Source organism: Lepidochelys kempii, chromosome 8, assembly GCF_965140265.1.
Source record: "Lepidochelys kempii isolate rLepKem1 chromosome 8, rLepKem1.hap2, whole genome shotgun sequence".
NCBI lineage: Eukaryota > Metazoa > Chordata > Testudines > Cheloniidae > Lepidochelys > Lepidochelys kempii.
The window spans coordinates 93,908,562-93,924,905 of NC_133263.1; the positions used below are offsets into that span (position 1 = coordinate 93,908,562).

The window sequence follows — 16,344 nt, forward strand, 5'->3', positions numbered from 1 at the left end:
CAGCCTTACTACACTGTGCAGCAGTCCTGTTAGATTTCATGAGCTAAGGAAGGTCAGGCCTGATTAATACTGTACATGGCTAGATAGCTTCCAAGGAACACATTGGTGCTGTAGGATATGTGTTGGTAACTCAGGAGTTGCATTCTTCATTATGAATTAGCTAGAGGGCACTCTGCTGCCAAAGTGCTGTATTGTAAATGAGAAATAAAATCGAGGTCTTGACCACGAGTAGTCATTAGAGTTCCCATGGCAAAAGAGTAGGGATGTTTAACCCAGTTGTCCTGGCAAATTCCAAATGGGGTAATTAAATTCTGCATTGCTAAATTCCCTCTGGCTTTAACTGGATTAGGTACTTTTCACCTTTAGTCTTGAAACTCTGTTGTTAAACAACTACAGTTTTTTCACCCAACGAATGTCTCCATTTCAGTGATGTGATCCCTATATGTAGTCTGTGTCAGTTTAAGCTTGCCAGATGCTGTGGGAGATCCTGCATGGTACATTAATACAAGGTAGTTTATTTACTCATTTGTAATTGATCGTCTGTGTCAGACTGAGTTTGGGGTTACCTTTGGCCGCTCTCTCCGCTTGAAAGCCTATGTTGAAAGTGTCAGCTAGAGCAGCTGTTATCTTTGCCAGATCCAGAAAATCCTCCCAGTTCTGTCAGATGTGGACCTCCCTCTAGTCATACACATCTTTCTTACCGCCAAACTAGGCAGTGGTAATGTGATCTGAATCAGATTGCCTTTCAGTTTGATCTAGTCTGTTCAGTTTCAGAATGCGACCAGTTACTTGCTCCTTAAGGGCTTGATCCTGCAAGGTGCTGAGCACCCTGGCTCTGATCCAGCAAAAGCACTCAACCACATGCTTAACTTTAAGCAAGTGAGTAATTGTCCCATTGAAATCAGGTAGGCTACTCGTGAGTTTAAAGTTAAGCAAGTGCTTAATGCTTTGCTAGATTAGGGCTAGAATGCTGAGCACATTGCAGGATCAAGCCTTTAAGGAGCAAGGGAATCTGTTACACCCCCAAATGTACGCTGGCTGCCTGCGTGCCCATAAATTCAATTCAGGGCATTTGTTTATAAAGCTCTTCATAATGTGTCCAGCTGTTTGTTTTAGGATTTATAGTATGAAGTTTTTTTTCCCATACACAGTGTAATACTGCAGAGATTTTAATCCATGAATTGAGATATCCAGAAGGTTTAAATGGTGTCGAGGGCTTAGTGCCCCCGGTGAATCCGACCCTAGTTCATATAGAGACGTTAATTTCTGGAAAATACAAACTCTTTCATGTGGATGTGTAATTTAGATTAGCTCACTTAATGGTTCACATAGCCCTCATGATAGCTAAAGTTAGAACGTATGAGCATCGCTGGCCTGTTAATCTAAAATGTTTTAGTCTGCATAAAAATGGAATGTATTAATTTGTTGACGTTAACTAAGTCTCAGTGCGATGTCTGCTTGGATTTAGTTGCATTTTTCTGATGACAGAGCTCTATCTGGCTTTTTTTCTGACCCAGACATATGTATTTTATTTATTCTTCTTAATCTTGTCTGTGTTATCTTCACTGTACCCCTCTAAAAGAAAATCCAAAATATATAACCCCGTGCTGGACTTCAGGGATGCCTCTGTTGTACTTAAAAATTATTTTAAAGATGGGCCTTTGGACTTCCTTTTCTAGACTGGGTTAAAGAACAACATAGTATAATTATGGGCTTTGGGAAGGGTTGTCTTGCCATAGCCTCAGCAAAGATGTTTGAAAGAAGAAATATTTGGGAGGAGAAGACATCCTTATGTTAATTTCCTATAGCTCTTATTAGAAACTGATACCCCTTCCATCTTATGGAATTTAATGCGGAATTATATCCCTGTTTAAAAATGTCACAGAATTGTTAAAAATATAGAAATAATTCTATTCCCTATTAAATTCTGTACAGTGTAAAGCCATTTCGGTAGCATCCTATTTCTTCTTCTAGAGTAAATTCTCTAGGATGTTTCTGTATCTTGACAAAAAAACCTATTTACTGTGGGCTTGACTGTGTTGAGGGTGCAAGAGGAGCTCCCCTCTCTCCTCCTCCCGTTGCACCCAGGATTGTGCGAGTTCAGTGCTGCTGCTGCTGGGACGAGGCTCCCCAGAGAGCCAGGGGCCGAAAGGACCTGCTAGACCAGTGGTGGGTAACCTGCAGCCCGTTAGGGTCATCCGCTGGCAGGCTGCAAGACTGTGTTTACATTGGCCGTCCTCAGGCACGGCCGCCCACAGCTCCCAGTGGCCACGGTTTGCCATTCCCAGTCAAAGGCTCCTCACTGCAGACTGTGTGCGGGATTTTAATATGTTTAGAAAGTAAGAGTGTGTTTCGGTGAAACTACCAACCTGGCTAGGTCTATCAGCTTGCTGAACTGTCTTACTGTTTAACATTTCTCCACTATAATAATTCAGGGAATCTCTCTTGAGGTTTTAGTGTGGCAATATGTTTGTTTTATGAGTCCTTTCCATATGCCCCAAGGCTTGTCATTTGGGCCCTGATTGTGCAAATACATGGTCTGAAGTGGACCTTTCAAACTACATGAAGATTTCAGTAAAATTTTTTCATGGACATAGAATCTGCATCTTTTTGTAGATTCAAAGGCCATAATCAATATGTTTTCACTGTGAATGATATAAATAAGAAAATCATAAAATGATTTCAAAACAAAATAACCCAAGCAAAAATTTACACAGGATTAAAATTTGGTCCATCTTTTTGTACTGCATACACTTTGGGACAAGGGCTGTCTTTCTCTGTTTGGAAAACACCTGGTTAACTTTCAGCATACTGTACGTAAATAATAACAGTAATGTGCAACTGCTTAGAATCGGAGGTTTTAATGAAGGCATTTTGCACTTTTACCACAAATTGGATTTCCACTGATGTCAAAAAGTGTGTAATGCACTCAGAAATAATTTGCTTATGAATTTCAACTCGGTTAAAATACTATCTGTGAGCAGATAGCTGTTCTCTTAATTATTTATTATTTGAAATTATTAACCCATTTCTTTAGTAACTAATTTTTGGTCTGAAAGCCATTCTTGAACAGCTATTTTGGGGAAAATGTTTGAGATTTGTGCAGTGTTAGTTTCATAAATCACTTGGCATTGTTTCTGATTTTGACGGGCTGAATTATGTAATGAAGGCGCACAGCACAACGTGTGATATTTTTTGGTTACTGGAAAATTGCTTTTGGTGAATATTTGAGCTTAAAGTGAACTTTTCTCAAGTATTGTGTGAGTAGATTTCAGTTGCTGGAATATTCAAAATACATATATTTATTTATGCTGCACAGAATGAGCACAGACAGTCAGAATAAATTCCATGTCCCAGTATACAAATATACATAGAAAACTCTTTATATTTTACCCCTTGCTCTGTTAATCTGTGAACCAGTGTAAGAAATAAGTGCTTGGGTATGTGGTAATCAATCATCAATCCCTTTACAGCGAGACAAAGTACTCAGATTAGTTTTCCTGATACTCTGCTGAATGGAAACGATGGTCACATAGAAAAAAGGAGTGGTATATAAACAGCATGGCATGATTTTTCACTGTTGACATTAAGAAAGTTTGTTTTCTTTGCTGGAAGGAAATAAAATATTCAGCAATGCTAATGGCACAATTTATAAGCTAAATTTTAGGACCATCTGAGCAAAACTAAAATGTGGCTTGGGAAAGTTAGTGTGAAATTCACCTCTCTGCTGAGACAGCATGTTAAATCCTATTTCAAAATAGGGCTGAAGTAAGACTTTGCACAAGCATTGTGCTGGCCTTCTTCGTGGGGCTGCATTTCACCCAAAGTGAATAAGAAACAGATCTTTAGTTCAGTCTCACTGGTAACATTGAGAAAATGATCTTGAAATAATATATATATATAGGCAGCTGCACTCAGCTATTATTCAGAGGGTAGGAAGTGAATAGGTTCACATTTGCTTCAACTTACTTGGCCACTTCAAAATGTGGGAAGGCTGTCCAGGTGTTGTGACATGAGACTTTAATTGGCTTAGAGAGTTTAAGAATTTAGAAGGCTGATTTTAAGAGTATTTATGTACCGTATATACTTGATCATAAGCAGGTTCGTTTAGAAGCTGACCCCCCCAAGATGGATAAGTAAAAATGGAAAATTTTTATGACCCATTCATAAGCCGACCCTATAGTTCAGGGTTCAGCAAACTTTGGCTTCCGGGCCATCAGGATAAGCCACTGGCGGGCCGAGATGGTTTGTTTACCTCGAGCATCTGCAGGCACAGAGGTAAACCTAAGTAAACAATCTGTCCTGGCCTGCCAGCGGCTTATCCTGATGGGCTGGGACAGCAGCTGGTGGGGGAGAAGCTGGGGGTCAGAGGAGTAACCCCTCTGACCACCCCCCACATGACCCCACCCCTAGCCCGGGACCCCCACACTCTCCCCATCCCATCCCTTCCCACCTTATCTGGGGAGGGCCAGGGGAGGATGTCTCTGGCCTGGCCGGAGCTGCTCCAGCAGGCTGGGCAGTGTGGCTGCAGCATGTTCCAGTGGGCTGAGAGGGGCGGTGCGGCCACACCCTGCTCTGGTGGGCGGGGCCGAGCGGCGCGGCTGCAGCTGCTTCGGAGGCTTCGGGGAGAGCAGCGTGGCCGCAAGTGGAGAGACTCTGGCCCTGCCTCTTCCCTTCTGGCGCTGCTGGCTGTGCTGCCTCTCTTTGCCCCCTCTGTTGGGGGGAGGGGCTGTATCCCACCTCTCCCGCTCTCTATACCCGTTCATAAGCCGACCCCCTTCTCTGAGGCTTCCCTTTTTTACTAAAAAAATTCAGCTTATGGATGAGTATATATGGTAAGTAAAAAAGGGTAGTGTCCATGAGATTGCTTTTACCTTCTCCCTGGAGATGTTGCAGACTGGCTACTTAGCACTTTCCTCTAGCATGATGATTACACCATTTCGCCTTAGTAATCATTTAACAGCTCTAATTACAGTATGCTGTGATCCCGGCTATGTACTTTGTTCTTTGTCCCTTCTTAGTCTTTATTTCCCTTCCTTTTCTTCATGGTGTTGAGTGGTTGCCAAATGAATATTTCTTCTTCAGCGTTGCAAAAAATATATCCCACAGACATAGCTTTGGTAATGTACAAATTTGCTTTTTGTGTTGCTTTAGAATTACAGTATTGTAAACTAGAGTTACAGGGCTATTTTGTGATCTCGCCTACACATGAGTGTAACTCCCCTGACATTCATGGAGTTACACCAAGTTTATAGTGATGTGCCTCCATTAAAATCAATGAAGTTACCCTATTATAGGCTGATGTAACTCCATGTTTTTATATTAGTGTGACTGTATTGACTTTAATGGAGTTACAATAGTTTTATACTAGTGTAAGCGAGATCAGATTCAGGTCCTATATTTGTGAAACGTATGTCTTGGTGGTATTTGTTTGTGTGTGTTTGGTTGGTTGGTTTTTTTTATACTGAAAGCAGAAATTAGAATTTTTTCCAGTGCTGTATAGACATATTAAAGTCCAGATATATTGCGGTCTTGCGGTAATACAAGTGACATGAAAAAGACATTCAGTTAATTCAGTTTCATTCCTAAAATAGTAAAATGCTACCCAAATCTGTGGGATTTCCTGTGCTCCCTGGGCATACAGCCTTTTTGCCCTCTCTATTCTAATGAAAAGGGATGATGTTGAGTTTTTAAGTATGTTTCTTTTTGTGCCCTAATCTTTGTTATTTGTAATACCCTTTTAAAAGCTTTGAAAAAAAACCCAAAACCATGGCTGGAAGTGAGTGCTGATTTCTAAGCTCTTGGTGACAGAACATTAGATTACAAAAACGATATATACTTTATTTAGGTCCCTTTTGCAGAACAACCCCCATAAGAGGGGGAAATTTACTGTAAAGATTCACCTCATAGGGTATGTTTACACTGCAGATGAAGGTGTTGATTGTACCATGGGTAGGCACACCCATGCTAGCTTTGCTCTAGGTAGCATGGATAACAATAATAGTGTAGATGTGGTGGAATGGGCTTCAGCACGGGCTGGCAACCCAAGTAGATACCCAGGCTCCCCAATGAGCAGGTACTCAGGTGGCTAGCCTGCGCTGAACCCTGTGCCACCATGATTCAAGCCCACGGGGAACCTGGGGATGCACTTGAGTTGCTAGCCTGTGCTGCCACCGTTGCACTCCCGTCGTCACCTGTGCCGCGTAGATTAAAGCTAGCAATGGTATGGCTTACCAGGCTACAGTCGCCTCGTCACTCGCCGTATAGACATACCCAGAGTTGGAGCTGCGTTTTTCACTTCCACGGGCAGAGGCCTGAGACCTGAGTACAACCTCTGGGTTCCGGAGATCCCTTGAGGGAGTGCAGAGCACAAGCCCACACTCCTCTCTCTACCTCCCTAGGGTCTCCTACCCCATGAGCACAAGGTTACTTCCTCAGCGGGTGTTGCATGCTCTCATAGCGAAGTAGAAGTACAGAATGGAGTTAGTAATGCTTTTAATAGTATTAGCCCAAGCAGATTTCCAAGCACGAGTATGCCATAGTCAGTGGCTTCTTCCTTATTCCACTCCCTCTTGCCTTGCAGTCAGCCCTGTGATATGTCAGATATTGGAAGCAGTGGGGCTACTCGTGGTAGTGAGCGGTACTCTCGGAAGTAAGTGGCCATGGATTTCCAAACAGTGGGATTCAAAAGGGGATTGGACATTTATAAAGATAACAGGAATATCCAGAGTTGTTATAAGTCATATCAACAATTTTGGAAGAGATGTTAAACCTCATGTTTCAGGATCTAAGCCTATCTCTAACTATTAGAGAGTAGGATGAGACCTAGTGTGGGGGACAGATTGTCTTACATTTGCCTTCTGTAGGGTCTTACAGCTTTATGTGAAGCATCTTGTGTTGGTCATAATTGGAGACAGAATGCTAAGCAAAGAGGACCTGGCATCTGATCCAGTCTGGCTTTTCCTGTGTTCTGAGTATTGGAATTTTTAAGTATTCTTTATTGAAATTATGTTGGAGATACAGTGTTTTTCAGGTGTATTGCAAATCCCCCTAGGGCAGGGGTGGGCAAACTTTTTGGCCTGAGGGCCACATCGGGTTTCCGAAATTATATGGAGGGCTGGTTAGGGGAGGCTGTGCCTCCCCAAACAGCCAGGCGTGGCCCAGCCCCCGCCCCCTATCCGACCCCCCCTGCTTTTTGCCCTCTGACGGCCCCCCCAGGACTACTGCCCTGTCCACACCCCCATCTCCTGACCGCCCCCGGAATCCCTGCCCTCTGCCGCTACATCCAACCCCCCCCTTCCTGACTGCACCCCTGGGACCGCTGCCCCCATTCAACCCCCCCGTTCCCTGCCCTCTGACCGCCACAACCCCTATCCACGCCCCTGATCACCCCCCTGTACTCCACTGCCCTCTATCCAACCCCCCCTGCTCCCTGCCCCCTTACCATGCTTCCTGGAGTACCAGTGGCTGGCAGCTCTACAGCCGCGCCGCCCAGAGCACCAGGACAGGCAGCCATGCTGCCCGGCTGGAGCCAGGCACACCGCTGTGCAGCATAGAGCACCGGGTCAGGCCGCGGCTCTGCAGCTGCGCTGCCCAGCAGGAGCTTGCAGCCCTGTTGCCCAGAGCATTTCACCGGTGGTGTAGTGAGTTGAGGCTGTGGGGAAGAGGGGACAGCTGGGGAAGGGTTGGGAGCTAGCTTCCCGGACCAGGAGCTGGATAGGAGGGTCCTGCGGGCCGTAGTTTGCCCACCTCTGTCCTAGGGAAATGGTCATTCTGTATGTCAACCTTTGAGTGAATTCCTTAAATCTAGAGCTGATCAAAAATCAGAACTTCTGTCCTGGGGCAAATTCTCAGATTTCAAAATATGGCTTTGTCCTGATTTGAGACGGAAAGTCAAAATATCAGAATTTTCTTGCAAAATGAAAATATTTTGTTTCTATCTTGTTGAAATGTTTAATTGTATTGGAACTGATCAATTTAAAATGAAGTGCTTCTACCTTATGGAAATGAAACATTTTGATAATTTCCTGTTGAAAATTTTGATGAAATTGATATGTTCTGGCAAAACAATTTAATTTCACTGAATCAGCATTTTCTAACAGAAAATATTTCCACCATCTTATTTAAATTTCATATTTCCACAGAAAAACCAGTGAAGAAATATGTAAAGTTTTATATTGTGAAGAGTGACCTGCAGGAGGAATTTTGGAAATTATTGTTGCAAGCATTGGAATAGTAATAAACATCTTAGTATTGGGCTGCTTTATAGATCCTGGCTTCATAAAGCAAAATGACTTTAGTGGGACTACACTCATTAAAATCAGTTGTAGATCTGGATTACATGCCTGCAAATTTGCCTTGGCATTAGGATAATGTAGCAGATTATAATCGACAATAAATTTAATAAAATGTGTTACTGGGTTCAGCTATATGAACCTTCTGTAGCTGTTTTTTTAAAATAAATAAATATTCATATTGCAGATGGATCTAGAATATGTAGAATCCCAAGCGAATAAGTGAATTGGATTATTTTTTATGACTTCTGATTGCTAAGAAAGTAATTCTCTGATATCGGAAGACTAAGTAAGAATGATCCATCTGTGAAAGATAATTATGTCTTATTACAGTCATGGTAACGAAAGCATAATACAAATGCATTTTCTTTAGATCAGAGGATAGGGTAGAAGATTTTGGGGGTGGGGCATAGGAAGCATTTAAAAAATTTTAGAGGAAAAATAGCCACTTAAATAAGAAAAACAAATCAATAAATAATAACACTAAATAAGGGATGTCATAAATTGCCACAGTGTATGAAAATTGAGGGAGGAAATAAGACAAAAAAGTAATCTGCAACAAGTCAGAGGCGTGTTTTCTGCACAAAGTATACATTTTACTTCCTAAGACTTTGACTGTTGTGTGTTTGTCTTGTGAGGGGAAGAAATTGTTTATAGGATTTCCAATTGTAACATCTCATATCAAGTTTTCCTTTAACTATATGTGCTATATCTTTTAAGCATTATAAAGAAATAATGTTTAAATAAAATTATTTAAATACTGAAATGCCACAACAGCATCGTTTGACTATCTCACTGCTGCCTAGAATTAGGCAAATGACAAAACTGGAAAAAAGAGGCTAAACACATCCTACAGTTCAACCATGATCATTCTCTTTTGCAGACAAGCCAACGTTTTATGCAGTCTTTGCTTTTTTTATGTAACAATTACAAAATTTGTTTCTTGAACGCAGGCCCCTCCATATTCAGTTCTTTTTTCCTCCTCTGTCATCTTTTTCTTCTGTCACCTCATAGTCTCCTTTTGCCTTCACTGCCAAATTTCTACTGCCCTCTGTCTGAGTCTCAAGCTCTCACCTTCCCATATCGTCCTTTTCTAGCTCTTGGTTAAAGTTAATGGAAAGACTCTCGTTGACTTCAGTGGGCTTTGGATTAGGCCCTAAATTTTCGCTACTGGGCTAGTTTAGTGCATCTTCTACAAGAGTAGTGCTTTAATATGTGCCTACTCCAGCAAGCTCCTCACAAAACTGGAGACCATCTGTGGAAGTGGGCTGGGTGGGGTTCAATAGGGCATCTTCTGGTCAACAGCTGCTAAGGGACTCCACAAGACTGTCCCAGAAAAGAGCTCTAGGGCTTCTCTCAGGAGCGTGAGGGGACTTCGGAAGAATGAAGAGCATGTGCATTTGTGCCTCCAGTGACTACCAAATGTGCATGAGGTTTTATAGTAGTTCCATGCTTTAATAGCATAAGATTTGTGCCTGTCTAGCAAAGCTTTTTCTCCTATCTGGTGAACATTTACTGTATAATTGTTCTGTGCGTTTTTTTCCCCTTTATTTTTTTTATCTTTCTCCAATTATACTTCATTTCAGACCACTAGAATTGGCTGTATAGCCGTTATCTTGTGGGCACCCAAGTTGGGCACCTTAGAGAGAAGGAAACTGAATTCTAACCATGAGGGAAGCAAAGCAGGAGCTGAAGGTAGTAGCTTGAGTATTTGGTCAAAGCAAGACGGGGAGCTGGGCTTCTCCTCCCCAGAAGATGCTCGGAGGAAGCTACCATACACCAGTTTGGGTATGGGGAGAACCAAAAGACCTGGGTGAAAACAATCTTAGTTACAAACCCTTTCAAAGGCTTTTTTTTTTTCTTTTGGCCTTCATGCTGATAGACATGAAACAGCTTTTGTGCAGATGGGGAAATCCTTTACATTTTGAATTGTGAATCCCTGAAGAAAATTCATAGATATTAAAGCCAGAAAGGACAATTCTGACCATCTTGTCTGACCTCCTGCATAACACAGGCCAGGGAAGTCACCTCGTAATTCCCGCACTGAGCCTAGTAGCTTGTGGGTGAAAGTAAAAAATTATTTGAAGGCGATCATTTTGATTTTTGCAAGTACAGGAAGAAAACCAAGGATGATGCATTTAATCAGTTTTACAGTGTAGAAAATGTACAACTCCTGCTACTCTTTCAACTAAAAAAATTCCTTCGTTAAAGCTTTAGGTATTATGCTGTTGTAAGAACAATACAGGATACAGGCTCAGTACTCCTCTCAGAATTAGAAGCCAATTAATTAAAAAAAAAATGTTGATTATAGTACTGCTGCATGCACTTAATGGGGGAATAGTAATTGTCATTATTTTATTAAAGTGAAGACACATGACTCTTCTTTAGCAAAATCTGGAGCATGCATATAACATCATAATGACTGAGGCAGTGGTGAGGCAGAACCAGGAAATTGTTAGTCGGTAAATGTAAGACCATAGGATTTAAAAAAACAAGGATAACAAAATTGTGTGTCTTTAACTAGAGAGAGCAGTGGAAGAGATGCTATTTCCTCTAAGCAGCTCTTTGATGAAACACATGCCACAGTACTTCCCACAGTTGGAAGACTGTGGTATTTATTAACAGTGACCTAGATTGGAGGAGACAATAAAAGCTGTTACCGGGAAGAACAGATTGACTGCCATTCTGATCTGGATAATAAACAGCTGAAATATGGACAGTGTATGAAAGTTTACTAACACAGCTTTACACAAAGACCTACAGTTTGAGCGAGGAGGTGACATTACTGCAATGAACTCATTTTGAACTGCAGTTTAGTTTGGAATTTACAGATGTTTACGTTCAGCCATTTGATTTTATATGGGCATCTATTGTTTTATTTGAGCATGTATCAAATCAGGAGGATATGGCCTGACTAGATTTTTAAGTAAATTAATATGTAAACCTGTCCAAAAATAGATGTTTGTTTATTTAAAATGTTGCTCACTGGGATAGCCGCATGAGATACACATCTTTTTCCCATGAAAGTTCTGGTAGGAAATGGCCCTAGACTGTTATTTTTACAGTAGAACCTTAGAGTTACGAACACCTCGGGAATGGAGATGGTTCGTAGCTCTGAAATGTTTGTAACTCTGAACAAAACGTTACGGTTGTTCTTTCAAAAGTTTACAACTGAACATTGACTTAATACAGCTTTGAAACTTTACTATGCAGAAGAAAAATGCTGCTTTCCCTTTATTTTTTTAGTAGATTACATTTAACACAGTACTGTACTGTATTTGCTTTTTTTTTTTTTTTTTTTTGTCTCTGCTGCTGCCTGACTGCATATTTCTGGTTCCCAATGAGGTGTGTGGTTGACTGGTCAGTTTGTAACTCTGGTGTTCGTAACTCTGAGTTTCTACTATATCTTACTTGACGGCAGTACAAACAGTACCATTTGGGCCATAGGTGCCGACTCCGTGGGTGCTCGGGGGTTAGAGCACCCACGGGGAAAAATTGGTGGGTGCTCTGCACCCACCGGCAGCTCCCCGCCCCGCCCTCCCGCCCCAGCTCACCTCTGCCTCCACCGCCTCCCCTGAGCGCACCAAGCTTCGCTTCTCCCCCTAGCTCCCAGCGCTTGACACCACGAAACAGCTGTTTAGCAGCAGCAAGCGCTGGGAGGGAGGGGGGAGGAGGGGGAACGCGGTGCGCTCGGGGAAGAGGTGGGGTCGGGACGCAGATTTGGGGAAGGGGTCCAATAGGGGTGGGGGGGGCAGAGTTGGGGCGGGGACTTTGGGGAAGGGGTTGGAATGGGGAGGGAGTGGGGGTGGGTGGGGCCGGGGGCAGGGTTCAGCACCCACAAGCGCAGGGAAAAGTTGGCGCCTGTGATTTGGGCTACTCCATCATAAATAGATGACACATCTATTGTTCATTAACATGGCTTTTTATGGGATTAAAACTTGCATAATTCCTACAAATGTGGGTTCCCTCTGGTCTTCTGTGAAGTTTTCTTTGTTTTGAGGGCTGCTATTGTAGGTAGGACCCTACCAAATTCGTAGCCATGAAACTCGCATCATGGATCGTGAAATCTGGTCTTTTGTGTGCTTTTACCCTACACGATACAGATTTCACTGGGGGGAGACCAATGTTTCTCAAATTGGGGGTCCTAACCCAAAAGGAAGGTGCAGGAGGGTCACAAGATTATTTTAGGGGGGTTGCGGTATTGCTACGCTTACTTCTGCGGCGCCTTCAGAGCTGGGCGGCCAGAGGGCAGTCCCAGCTCTGCAGGCAGCAGAGCAGAAGTAAGGGGGCAATATGATACCATGCCATCCTTACTTCTGCGCTGCTCTGCCTTTAGAGCTGGGATCCCAGCCAGCAGCCTCCGCTCTTCAGCTGCCCAGCTCAGAAGGCAGTGCCACCACCAGCAGCAGCACGGATGTAAGGGTTATTTTAAGTACCGCAACCCCCCTTAAAATAACCTTATGACCCCCCCACTCCCAAGTCCTTTTTGCGGTCAGGACCCCTACAATTACAACATGATGAAATTTCAGATTTAAATAGCTGAAATCATGACATGTATGATTTTTAAAGTCCTATGACTATGAAATTGACCAAAATGGACTGTGAATTTGGTAGGGCGCTAATTATGGGTTCATCATTTGTCATTTGTCTAGTAAAGTAGCTCTTAGTGCATTTTGCAGGATGTATTATATTCTTTTAACGTTTAGATATAAAATATAAACCCAAATCCTAGGGTGGAAAAACCAGGCACTCTGACAGTTGGTTTCATTATCCTTATCACTTTAAATAAGTGCTGTTGAGCTGAAAATATTAAGGAAACAATGTGAAAATGTTAAGTGAAAATATCCCCTACACTTACGTTAGTGGAATGGAACTGGTGAAAAATTTCATTCCAAGAATGACCTCTCATCCAATCAGCCATTCACTTATTTTCATCTCCTCTTTTTGCTTTCCCTTAACTAGGAAAGGTAATTAAAGTTCCTTTGGGCTTCAAAGTTCTCTGAGGACGTTGTTTTAACAGGCATCATGGCGTTGTAGAGATTCTTTTTTGTTTGCATGTTTTACTTACTCATTAGAGTTTCTAGGGGAGGAGCAAGGAACTTTATATTTTTAAATCAGTTTGGCAGACTTTGAACAGCTATCCTTGCATGTTATATAATTCTCGTACAGATTTGAAGAGCTCATTAAAGAAAAAAAGCCCTGACACACTTCAGGAATATTAAATCACTTCAGATAGTGCACAGAATGTAATGTTATTAAAGCATTTCAAAATGTTAAAAGAGATTTAAAAGTGCAAGTGGCTTCAGACCCTTTGCTTTGAAAAGTGATTTAAACTGTCAAATTCATTCCAAGTTTTGAAGAGCTTTAATCTCCTAAATTGCAAAGAACTAAACTTGTTAATAATTACAAGTTTGTTTGCACTGCATACTCAGAACTCTGGACTAGATGCTCCTTTCTGCTATGCAAAGGGGAGCAAACACACATCATTCATGAAGAAATGTGTTCAAGGAACTCATAAGAAGGAAAACATGTACAAGGTATGGAGCCCTTTGCCAGGTAACCACAGGCAGCCTTCTTCTGTGGTGACAACCTGGGAAAGTGACCAACCAGGAGGGGGAGGTGGTGCTATGGAGCTCTTTGCAGCATGCTGGTGTAATAACCAGCCATAACCTAGGCAGCAAATCACTGGTGTTCATTTCTGCCCCTCTGCAGCTTTTCTCCACCAGAAGTACAGAAATCAACAGCAGCACAGTGACTGAGAAAGATGGCCATCCTGTTAAGGGGGCACGTGGTACCTGCTTAAGAGAGTAGTTGGGGGCAGATATTCCATGGGGAGGGCCTGGCAGACATTCCACTGGAGATCTGTTTTATGAGGAGTCCAGATTCCAAATAGATCTTTGCATTCTTCATGGCTCAGTAGCTAAGCTACCCATTCCTTCTTTGCATTCATCATGCCCCTCCCGCACCATCTGGACCACCTTTTGCACTAACTTCTCCAACAGGATGTATTTTTGCAAAAGTAGTGGAGTAAGCATAATAGTTAAAAACTAAAGGTGTATTCTGTTTATGCTTCCAAACTGTTTAAACTGTTTACAATTTAAATGATAGGTTGCTCTGTTTTCTTTTTAGCAGGCATTGCATTACAGAAATTCCAAAATTGTGTGTCCTGAATAAAGCTTTTTGGGGGAGAAGGGGAAGTCCTATATAGAGAGGAAGGAATGTTTACGCTGCCGTGAAAAAACCCTGCATCTGGCTCTGGGACCCCAGGCACCAATCCGAGCCTGAACATCTACACCACAATTAGACAGCCTCTTAGTCTGAGCCCTGTGAGCTCGAGTCAGCTGGCATACACCAACCACAGGTGTTTGATTGCAATGCAGACATAACCAAAGGACTGTCTTGTCATTAAGAGACCGGACAGAGACTGATTTTGCATCTTGGCTTTGCGACGGACTTCCTGTGTGGCCTTGGACAAGTTGCTTATATCTCTTTGCCTCAGTTCCCCATCTTTAACATAGCACAATAATTCTTCCTGTCTGCCAGCCTTTGTTTGTCTTGTCTATTCAGACTATAAACTCTTCAGAGCAGGGACTGTCTCACTATGTGTTTGGACAACACAATGGAATACTTAGCAGAAATGAGACTCTGATCATGTATGGGGCCTATAGATACTGCTGTAGTACAAAAGATGAATAATGTTACAGATTGATCAATGCAACAGATAAACTGACAGTTTAGCCAAGGAGTATATGACTATCTGCAGTAGTGCTTGTATTGTTACAGAAATACACAAAATTATGTTTTCCACAAGGCTATCATAACTCTATACCTATAGTAATTAAGACCCTGATGTTTATTTTCTGGCCTTTGATTTATGAAAACATTGTGATATTAAAAGTTAATGGAGGTGGGCACAAGCAGCGAGGTTCAGTTACAGAGGTAGAGTCAAATTTCCCCAAGGTTTGGGTATGATCTGAACCAAGGTTTAGGTTCAGTCCCATCTCTAAAAGTTGAATCTCAGACTGTTGAATTGTCAGTCCCATCCCAGGGCCAGGTTATGCCAGCTTTATTCCAGTTGAATTGTTCCTTGATCCATCAGTAGCTCTGCTGAAGAAAATTGGATCATTGACAAAGTAAGGTACTACTCAGTCTGAGGATGGGTGGCACAATATGGCCCATATTTTTCACCTGATTATGTCTACAATAACAGAATCCTTAAGGCTTGTTTAAAAGAAAAAGTTATATAGAAAATTCATATGTATTTTGAGAACATACTTCAATACAAACATTTACTAAGGTACTGTGAATGGGAATGTATTTTGTTTTATGATAATGTTATTCCCCTTCTGTGCATAGCCCCTTTTAGTTCTCCATGACTTGTCCAACCCAAACCAGTCCAGAATAGACCCCTCAGTATCCTCTTGCCCATTCATTCTGGGGAACCAGCAGTTTCAACTGCTGCTGCTTCTCAGATTGCTGCAATTGTTGTTTCGCCTTCTCCAGCTAGGGAGAGCAGTAAAGTAGCTGCTGTAAATTAGCCTGAAGAAAACACTTATTTAGCTAGCTAGCAAATGTTGCTCAACCTTTGGACCCTAGTTGTGTCCCTCCATGACCCACTTAAATTCCACCAACTCAAGGTCTGTCCCGAAGTGCAGTCAGTAACCTCACAGCTGCTGTCAAGACAATGATCTAGCCAACTGATCAACCTGGTCACATTGTCGACTGAATACCATAACATGTACACATTTTAGCGTGGCAGCATGGTCTAATGCAGGGTCCTCAATCGGGGGGTTGTGATGAACAGTTCCAGCAGGGTCACAACCACCCTCCCTTTCTCTGTGGCTAAAAGGGAGTGGGATCCTGAAACTTTTTCCTCTTGCAATGTGGTATCCTAGTATGAAAAAGGTTGAGAATGGCAGAGCTAGTGGGCTAAGAGACCGCTGGTGGGAGGAATCTGAGGTCAGGTCCCCTTATTCACCAGCCACATTAGCTGGTCAGGTGCAAGTGGTGAATAAGGGACTCCATGAAAAGAGGTGAAGTAATTTACTCC

The 16,344-nt window shown here is 42.4% G+C and overlaps 1 protein-coding gene across 27 annotated transcripts in view; it reads left to right on the forward strand.

Annotated features, from left to right (window-relative positions):
* DAB1 (DAB adaptor protein 1) overlaps nt 1-16,344 on the forward strand; it is a 758,910-nt gene that overhangs the window by 557,681 nt on the left and 184,885 nt on the right. The window contains exon 1 of one of the 27 annotated variants that reach the window (XM_073357561.1): nt 4,704-4,835. The exons of 22 other annotated variants lie outside the window; for them this stretch is intronic. The gene's annotated coding sequence lies outside the window, so the exon portion shown is untranslated. 4 more of the 27 variants (XM_073357560.1, XM_073357558.1, XM_073357564.1 and 1 more) reach the window with 4 other exon arrangements.